Raw genomic sequence first — 9642 nt, 5'->3', positions numbered from 1 at the left:
ATTCACAAGAAATCACAAGATATGATTCTAGAACTTAAAGTTTGAATCTTTCTTGACAAGCAAGTAACAAACTTGGAATTTTTGAATCAAAACATTAATTGATGATGTTATTTTCGAAAATTAGGAGATAAAGATAAGAAAAAGATTTTTGAAAAATACTTTTAAAATTTTCAAAAATAAATAAGAAAAATGAAAAAGATTTGATTTTTGAAAAAGATTTTGAAAAAGATAAGATTTTTAAATTGAAAATTTGATTTGACTCATAAAAACAACTAGATTTTAAAAAGTTTTGAAAAAGTCAACTCAAATGTTCGAAATTTATGAGTGAAAAAAGGAAAGATATTTTTTTTTTGATTTTTGAATTTTTAATGATGAGAGAGAAAAACATGAAAAAGACTCAATGCATGAAAATTTTGGATCAAAACAATGAATGCATGCAAGAATGCTATGAATGTCAAGATGAACACCAAGAACATTTTGAATGTCAAGATGAACATCAAGAACTTATTTTTTAAAATTTTTTTATGCAGAGAAAACATGCAAGACACCAAACTTAGAAATCTTTCATGTTTAGATACTATGGATGCAAAAATGCACATGTAAAACAAGAAAAAATGCAAAACAAGAAAACATCAAGATCAAACAAGAAGACTTACCAAGAACAACTTGAAGATCATGAAGAACACTATTAATGCATGATTTTTTTCGAAAAATGCAAGATGAATATGCAATTGACACCAAACTTAAAATCTGACTCAAGACTCAAACAAGAAACACAAATTTTTTTTTTATTTTTATGATTTTATAATTTTTTTGGATTTTTGTATATTTTTTTTCGAAAAAACATATAGGAAAAAGAAAATAAGGATTTCAAAATTTTTTTTAATATGAATTCCAGGAATCTTGTATTCTTAGTCTAAAGCTCTAATCCGAGGGTTAGGCATGGCTTAATAGCCAGCCAAGTTTTAGTATGTAACTCAGACATGCCACGGCTGACATTCCAATTAACTTGCCTCTATGCTGATGGTTGGAAGCCCCTATCCAAAAGAATTAGACATGGCTTTACAGCCAGCCAGGCTTCAACATGCTTCATGAAACTCTAGAATTCATTCTTAAAAATTCTGAAGAAAAATATATTTTTGAAAAGATTTATTTTTTTTTTTGAAAACAGATGAGAAATTTTTGAAAGGTTTTTGAAAAATTTTTGAAAATAAAACAAAAAGAAAATTACCTAATCTAAGCAACAAGATGAACCGTCAGTTGTTCAAACTCGAACAATCCCCGGCAACGGCGCCAAAAACTTGGTGCACGAAATTGTGATCCCCGGATGCGGCGCCAAAAACTTGGTGCACGAAATTGTGATCTCAGGCAACGACGCCAGAAACTCTGTACGCACGTCTTAATAAATCGTTTTTCATTCACAACTTCGATACAACTAACCAGCAAGTGCACTGGGTCGTCCAAGTAATAAACCTTACGTGAGTAAGGGTCGATCCCACGGAGATTGTTGGTATGAAGCAAGCTTGGTCACCTTGTAAATCTCAGTCAGGCGGATATAAAATAGTTATGGAGTTTTCGAACATAAATAATAAATAGATAGAAAATAAGGATAGAAACACTTATGTATGACATTAGTGAGAATTTCAGATAAGTGTAGTAAAAAGTCCTATTTATACTAAACTAGTTACTAGGGTTTACAGAAGTAAGTAATTGATGAATAAATCCACTTCCGGGGCCTACTTGGTGTGTGCTTGGGCTGAGCTTGAATGTTACACGTGTAGAGGTCAATCTTGGAGTTGAACGCCAGTTTGTAACGTATTTCTGGCGTTCAACTCTGGCTTGTGACGTGTTTCTGGCGTTTAACTCCAGACAGCAGCGTAGAACTGGTGTTCAACGCCCTTTTACGTCATCTAAACTCGGCAAAAGTATGGACTATTATATATTGCTGGAAAGCCCTGGATGTCTACTTTCCAACGCAATTGGAAGCGCGCCATTTTGAGTTCTGTAGCTCCAGAAAATCCACTTTGAGTGTAGGGAGGTCAGAATCCAACAGCATCAGCAGTCCTTCTTCAACCTCTGAATCTGATTTTTGCTCAAGTCCCTCAATTTCAGCCAGAAAATACCTGAAATCACAGAAAAACACACAAACTCATAGTAAAGTCCAGAAATGTGAATTTAACATAAAAACTAATGAAAACATCCCTAAAAGTAACTCGATTCTACTAAAAATATACTAAAAACAATGCCAAAAAGCGTATAAATTATCTGCTCATCACATTCTAAGTAAGTAATTTGGAATGAAAATGCATGACTTCTTTAAATCAAACAACCACCATATAATTGATGTTAAATCATGAGGTTTAAGCCAAATTTGATTGATTTTTAATGATTTATAAGCCTATTGAATTTGGTGATACTTTGATTGGTTGTTTTGATTACTTGTAGGTGAAGAAAGAAGAAAAGAAGAAAAGCATGGCATAAAAAGCGTGCCCAAGGGAAGCAAAAGTGTGCCAACATTTAGGAAGAAGGAAAGCTAAGTTTGGGAAATGAACTGAGCTTCACAAGGAATGAAAAGAGAAGGCAAGGTACAAAGCTAAGTTCAAATAGTTAACTGAGCACTAAAGAAAGCAAGGAAATAGCATTAAGCTCAGTTAACTAAGTGAGCTTTATCGGGGACCTCTCCAAATTAATTCAAGATGAAATTCCAAGGGAGGAAGCCACCAAGTTTCGAACTAAGGACCAAGGGGAGATAAGGAACGCTCCTTGCAAGAAAAAGAGAAGAAAATGGCCAAAATGCCTCCTCCATTGTTCGAACTTGGAACCACTCACCACCAAGCTTGCAAGGAAAATAACACAAGATGCATTGGCCAAGGTTTGAACCTGGGAACTCTTTAAAACACAAGGAGGAGCGCCACTTTTAAAGCAAGAAAATGAGCCAAGATGCATTCCATAGGGTTCGAACCAAGGAGCTCCATGAAAAGCAAGGAAGGAGCGTCCACTCCTCCAAGGAAAATAAACTCTCATTTGCTTCCACCAAGAGTTGAACCTGGGACCTTGAAGACAAGAGCAAGGCGCCACCAAGGAGAGCTCAGTTGGTTTTCCCAACTGAGCACTACTCTCCCCAAGCCTCCCACTCTTTAGCGCAATAATTTTGCACACCAAAGAGCTGTGACACGCACATTGACACGGCCAAGCAAGCATGATGCGCACCTTGACACACACCAAAGGCAAGCATAGAGCTCAGTTCAATTTTTCAACTGAGCTCTATTGAAAATCAACATGACCAAGGGGCTGGGCGCACCAAACTTGACATGGGCAGCAACACTTGGGGGCTCAGTTTGGTTTTCCAACTGAGCTTGCCCCTGGGAGGTGCACTTGGGCCAAAATTCACTAAAAATCCAATTTTATTCATTTCTTCACCAAGTTTAAAAGCCCACCAAAATTCTTAGATCTAAATTAGGAAGTGTATAAATAGGTGTTAGTTTGATTTAGAGAGGACCTACCTTTTGACACCTCTAGATTTTACTTTGAATTTTTCTTTTAGCTTTCATTTTACATTTTGAGCTTTTATTTTGGAATTGAGATCTTAGAGAATTGGGAAGGAGAATTGATCTCTCTTCTTCCTTGTTCTTGCTTGAGCACTCTTTATTTTTTTGCTTTTGATCTTGGGTGAAGAATTGAAGAACTTCTATTTCAATCTCACCTTGAGATCTTGTTTACTCTTCTGCATAATTGAATTTCAATTTCTTTTACTGCATCTTCTTTTATTCTTCTTCTACACTTTCTGCAATTCAACTTTTCTTTATTTCTTTTGCAATTGTTCTTGTTGGATCAAGGAAGGATTTGAGATCTAGACTTGTTATCTAGTCTCTTCCACTCCTGAGATCTTCAACCTCTTTTAAATTTATGCAAATTAAGCATTGCTCATTCTCTGTTTTTAAATTCTCAAAGTATTTTTACTTCTCTGTTGAGATCTAGTTTAATTCAATTAATCCTCTACTCTTCTGTTTATTGCAATTTACTTCTGTCTTGTTTAGTTTCTGAAATCCCAACTCCCAATTCCCTTTATGATTCAAGAAATTTAGTTTTCTTGCACTTTAAGATTCAGTCATTTACATTTCTTGCAATCTAAGTTTCTGCAATTTACCTTACTTGTTCTTTAAGATTCAGCACATTTACTTTCCTTCTCTTTCATTTACTGTAATTTACCCCTCTCCCTTTACATTTCAAGCAATTTAGTTTCTGTCAATTACAAACCACTCAACCAATACTTGATTCGCTTGACTAAATCAACCACTAAACTAAAATTGCTCAATCCTTCAATCCCTGTGGGATCGACCTCACTCATGTGAGTTATTATTACTTGATGCGACCTGGTCCACTTGCCGGTGAGTTTTGTGTTGGATCGTTTTCCACACATCATTAAGTACAACCACCAAGCCAAGAATCTGTCATGAATAAGGATCTCTTGGTGATGTATTAACAAAAAAAGTTGATAAAAGAAAGCATTAAAAACAAGGAAATGACTAAAACAAAGAGGAAACTAAAATGTTAAACCAAAAAAAATAACTTTGCAGAGGCATTGTGATTATGCAGACAAGTGGTGTTGCTGAATGACTTGCATAGAAAAATAAGTGGCACACCAAACTTAGAATCTTAGTGTGACACTTTTAATTAGAATTGATGCACTCATCCAGAGGGATTGAAAACAAAGTGTTGCATGGCAACACCAAACTTAGAATGTAATCATATGCCAATTTATTGAAATTTAAACAAAGCAAAGAAAGAAAAAAAAAAGCAAAGAAATGTTACCTACGGTTGACATGTTCTTCACTTTCTTCCTCTTCTTCCAGTTTGTTAAGAGGAATGACCTCAAGGGGGGAGATAAACCAGCTAGTGTCCCCTGTCTTGGTCTCTCCTCAACAAGCTTCCTTTTGCTAATGGCTTGATTGAGCTTGCTTGCTGGATCAGGGGTAGGATTGGTGCTCTTGTTAGTTGCCTTCACTTCTTTGAATTCAAGACTTGGTGGTTGTGTGATTGTTGGAGCTTTATCTTTATCAAAATCCTTTTGAATTGGTGATTCCATGAGCCCTTCTTCTATGAACTTCTCTGCTTCAATTGAGTGTGACTTCTCTTGAGTGTCTTCCTCACTTTCTTGCTCTTCCACTTCCTCCTTTGCACTCAACACTTGACTTAACAGCACTTTCATGGAAGAGGTTTGTTGTTCTTCCCAAGATTTCTTCATCTCCTCTTCATATCTTTCAATCACCGATTCAATTGTTGAGACTTTTTGGTCCAGAAAAGTTTGAGGAAGTTGTGAGTTTTCATGTTCTCTTGTCAGCTCAAGTGCAGTTTTAGGTCCAAATATTTCCACCACCTCTTCCTTCTTCACTGAAAATTTACTTGACTCAGTAGCCTCTTCCTCTTGCTCTTTTACCTCCTCCCTTGCATTCAACATTTGGTCTACCAGCACTTCCATATTTTTAAAGAAGTTCTCTTTTTCATTCCAGGATCTCTATGCCTCCTCCTTATATTTTTCAAGCATGGTCTCAAGCTTTGAGAGGCTTTGGTTCATGGAAGTTTGTGTGGGTGGTAAGTTTGTGGATGGCTCTTGATAAGTGGAGTTTGAACTGTTGACATTCCCTTCCCAGCCATGGTTTGTGTAAATGTCATCACAGTATGAGTCACTTTGTGGCTCTGGAAGATGTTCATACCCTTTCAATTCTTGGTGATACTCGCAACTACCATTAGAATAATGACTTGAATTATTTTGTGGTGGTGGAAAGTATCTCATATGATTCTCTTGCTCATCTTGTGGTTCTGAGACATATCTCCATGGATTGGAGTGCTCAGGATCTGTAATTTATTGGTGATATTCCAGCCATCATTAGAAATTGGTGATGGTGGGTAATATCCCATAAAATTTGTTTGATCATAAGATGAGTTGAACTCCATTTGAATTTTGTAAAACACAACACCAAGGAAAATTGAAATTCAAATCTCAGAGAAGAATTTCTTAGTGAGGCAATAACTCAAACACCTTAGTTTTAATCTAAAACAGAAAACAAAAACAAAGAAAATGCTTGATCTAGACTTCTCACCCACTTAATCATTGTTGATCTAAATCAATCCCCGACAACGGTGCCAAAAACTTGATGGGTGTGGAAATCAAATTCCACACTAAAACTCACCGGCAAGTGTACCGGGTCGCATCAAGTAGTAAAACTCACTTAGAGTGAGGTCGATCCCACAGGGTTTGATAGATCAAGCAACTTTAATGGGTGATTAGTTTAGTCAAGCTAACATTGGTGAATTGGATGAAATTGAACCAACAAAAGGAAGTTGCAGTGAATTTAAAGTGTAGAAAGTAAAATTGCAAAAACTTAAAGTGCAAGAAAGTAAAATAGCTGAAACTTAAATTGCAAGAAAAGTAAATGACTGAAACTTAAAATGCAAGAAACTTAAATTGCTGAATCTAGTTTGCTGGGAAATGTAAATTGCTTGAAGAGTAAAAGGGATTTGGGAGCAGGGATTCAGAATATAACAAGAAAAAGGCAAAATGTAATCATTTAGAGAAGTAGAAGATGAAATGAGTTGCAGAAGATCTAAACAGAAATGGAAAATTGCTTGAAGAAGTAAAACAGAAAGAAAACTTAGCTCAATTATGAAATCAAAAAGAGAAATTGAGGATCGAAGAGGAGCAATGAGATTAGAAAGTAGATCTAGATCTCAATTACCCCTTTGATCCAACAGAAAAGAAATTGCAGAAGAAATGTAAATGAAACAGCAAATGAAACTCAAATCCAATTCCTTAATTCTCAGAATTATGTAGCAGAAGAGCAAAGATGAATTTCAGATCAATAATTGAAACAGAATTCCTTCAATCTCAATCCAAAATTTAAAACGAAAAGTAGGGGTTGCAGAAGAAAGTAAAATGAAAACTAGAGAGCAAGACTCAGATCCAATATCCACTCTTAAATTCAAAAAGGAAAATTAAAAGAGAGCTCTCCTACTCCTAATGCTCTCTAGTAGAGCCAGCCTCTTCTATAAAATGAAACAGATGCCTTTTTATAGGCTTTACAAAAATGAAAATGAAATTGGAATTGAAATCAAATTATAAATTAAATGAAATTCCTAATCTAGCTTGTTCTTGTGCCTTTGAATTATGTCAATGGCCTTTGCTTGATTTACGGCTTTGACGATTAGATTAACTGCTAGTAAAGAATTTTATAGTAATAATCGTGTTGTAAGTATAGCTTCTAAACCGGCAGAAAATCCTTTCGTACAAAAATTTGGTTGTCACAAGTAACAAAACCCAATAAAATTTATAACCGAAGTATTTAAACCTCGGGTCGTCTTCTCAAGGAATTGCAGGGAAGTATGATTTATTATTGGTTATGGAAAATTGTATATTTTTTGGGTTTTCGAAATAGGGAACAGGAAAATAAATTGGCAGGAAATTAAATCTTAATTATCATAAAAACCATTGCAAGGTATAAGAACTCGAAATCCCATCATAGTTATCCTTATCAGGTGTGATGAGAATTGTTATTGCTCCCACTTAGTTAACCCTTAATAAATAAAGGAAAGTCAAGTGGACCAATCAATTTGATCCTCAAGTCCTAGTCAACTCCTGTGGAAAAACTAGCTTTAGAGCGATCCAAATCAATCAGCAATTCCCAATTTTCAATCAACTGCTGAGTTTGCTAACTCAAGTGTTACCAATTACTTAACCAAATCAAAAAGGGAGAAAATCTACTCGAATAAAAATGCCTTCAGATTGGAAGCAGCAGTAACATAAATAAAAGAAAGAAATCTTAATTCTGAAATACCTCAAATTATATTGAATAAAGAAATCAACTCTAACATGAAGTTCATAAGCCAAATTGAAAAGATAAATAACAATTAAAGTAATAGAATAAATAAAAGTAGAAAATAAATTAAAGGAACATTGAACCTGGAATGAAGAAAAGTAGCCTAATCATAATAGAAATCCTAAATCCTAATCCTAATCCTAAATCCTAAGAGAGAGGAGAGAGCCTCTCTCTCTAAAAACTACATCTAAAACCTAAAATTATTAATATGAATGTTGTCTCCATTTGTTGATTCCCCCATTCTCTGGCTTCTATTCTGTGTTTCTGCGCTTGGATTTGGGCCAAAAGGGGCCCAGAAATTGTTGAGGGCATTTTCTACAGATTCCTGTACGTGACGTCTGTCACGCGTGCGCGTGGGTCATGCGCTCGCGTCATTTGGAGTTTTTCCTTGTTACGCGTACGTGTCAGTCACGTGTACGCGTCATCCACACGTGCGCGTCGCTGCCCTTTTCTTCAAAACTCCATTTTTGTGCTTTCCTTCTATTTTTGTATGTTTCCTTTCTGTCCTCTAAGCCATTCCTGCCCTATGAGGCCTGAAAATACTTAACACACAAATCACGGCATCGAATGGTAATAAAGGATAATTAAATTTAATATTTTCAAAGCATAGGAAACATGTTTTCACATATATTTAAAAATAAGGAAGGTATAGTAAAACCATGCAATTTACATGAATAAGTGGGTGAAGAATTGATAAAAACACTTAATTGAGCACAAGATGAATAATTAAATATGGGTTTATCAACCTCCCCACACTTAAACAATAGCATGTGCTCATGCTAAATCCAAGAGAAAAGAATGAAGGTAGAATGGTGGGATCTTATGCAATGCAATCTATTCTAAATGCAAGCTACCTACATGAATCATACAATTCTAATTACTATCCACCTATATATATAGAGCTTACATGTGGTTAATTTGATTTATATTTTCAAGGAATCATATATGCATAGCCAAGCCTAAATCATGTTAAAGTACTTTCACAATTGAGTTGAGTTAAAGAAATTCACAAACTTGCAAGACAATTAATAATTAAATTTGGATATATGGAGATGAGCTATTGAACCCTCACTGAATTTTTGTGTTTACTCTCTAATCACTCAGTGTTTGGGGTTAATCACTCTATTCTTTTCTAGTCATGCTTTCTAAAACTTTGTTTTTCATCTAACCAATCAACAAATATCTAATGCATACATACAAACATCATGAGGTCTTTTCAAGGTTGTAATGGGGCTAAGGTAAAGGTAAGGGTATATATATATGGCTAAGTGAGCTGTAAATTGAATCCTTGATTAGTCTAAGATCTCACCTAACATATACATACTCTATATAATTTAAAGATTATCCTAGTCTTCCCATAATTTTCCCACTTTTGTGTCACATACTCATGTACCAAGTTTATTTTGATTTTACCTCCATGTGCATTGATTCCTTTACAAAACTTATTATTGGGGTGATTTTGTCCCCTTATTTATTTATTTAATTTAAAACGGATTTTTTTTAAACATAAACACAACATTTTCAATGCACATGGTATTTTTAATTATTTTGGTTTCACATGAGCATGCTCCCAAATTTTTTATTATTTTATTAGTTTAATCCTTTTCTATCAACCCATGTTCCCACATTTCCCCACACTTAGTGGATACACAATCTCTATCTTAAGCTAACCAAAGATTCAATTTGGCATTTTTAATTTTGTTTTTCTTCTCAAGGCTAGTGATGTGGTTATAGAACAAAAAGGGATTAAAAGGCTCAAGGGACTAAC

This window comes from Arachis ipaensis, chromosome B08 (genome assembly GCF_000816755.2).
Source record: "Arachis ipaensis cultivar K30076 chromosome B08, Araip1.1, whole genome shotgun sequence".
In the NCBI taxonomy this organism is placed as follows: Eukaryota; Viridiplantae; Streptophyta; class Magnoliopsida; order Fabales; family Fabaceae; genus Arachis; species Arachis ipaensis.
The sequence above is the reverse complement of the archived record's forward strand: the minus strand, read 5'-3'. Positions refer to the sequence as shown.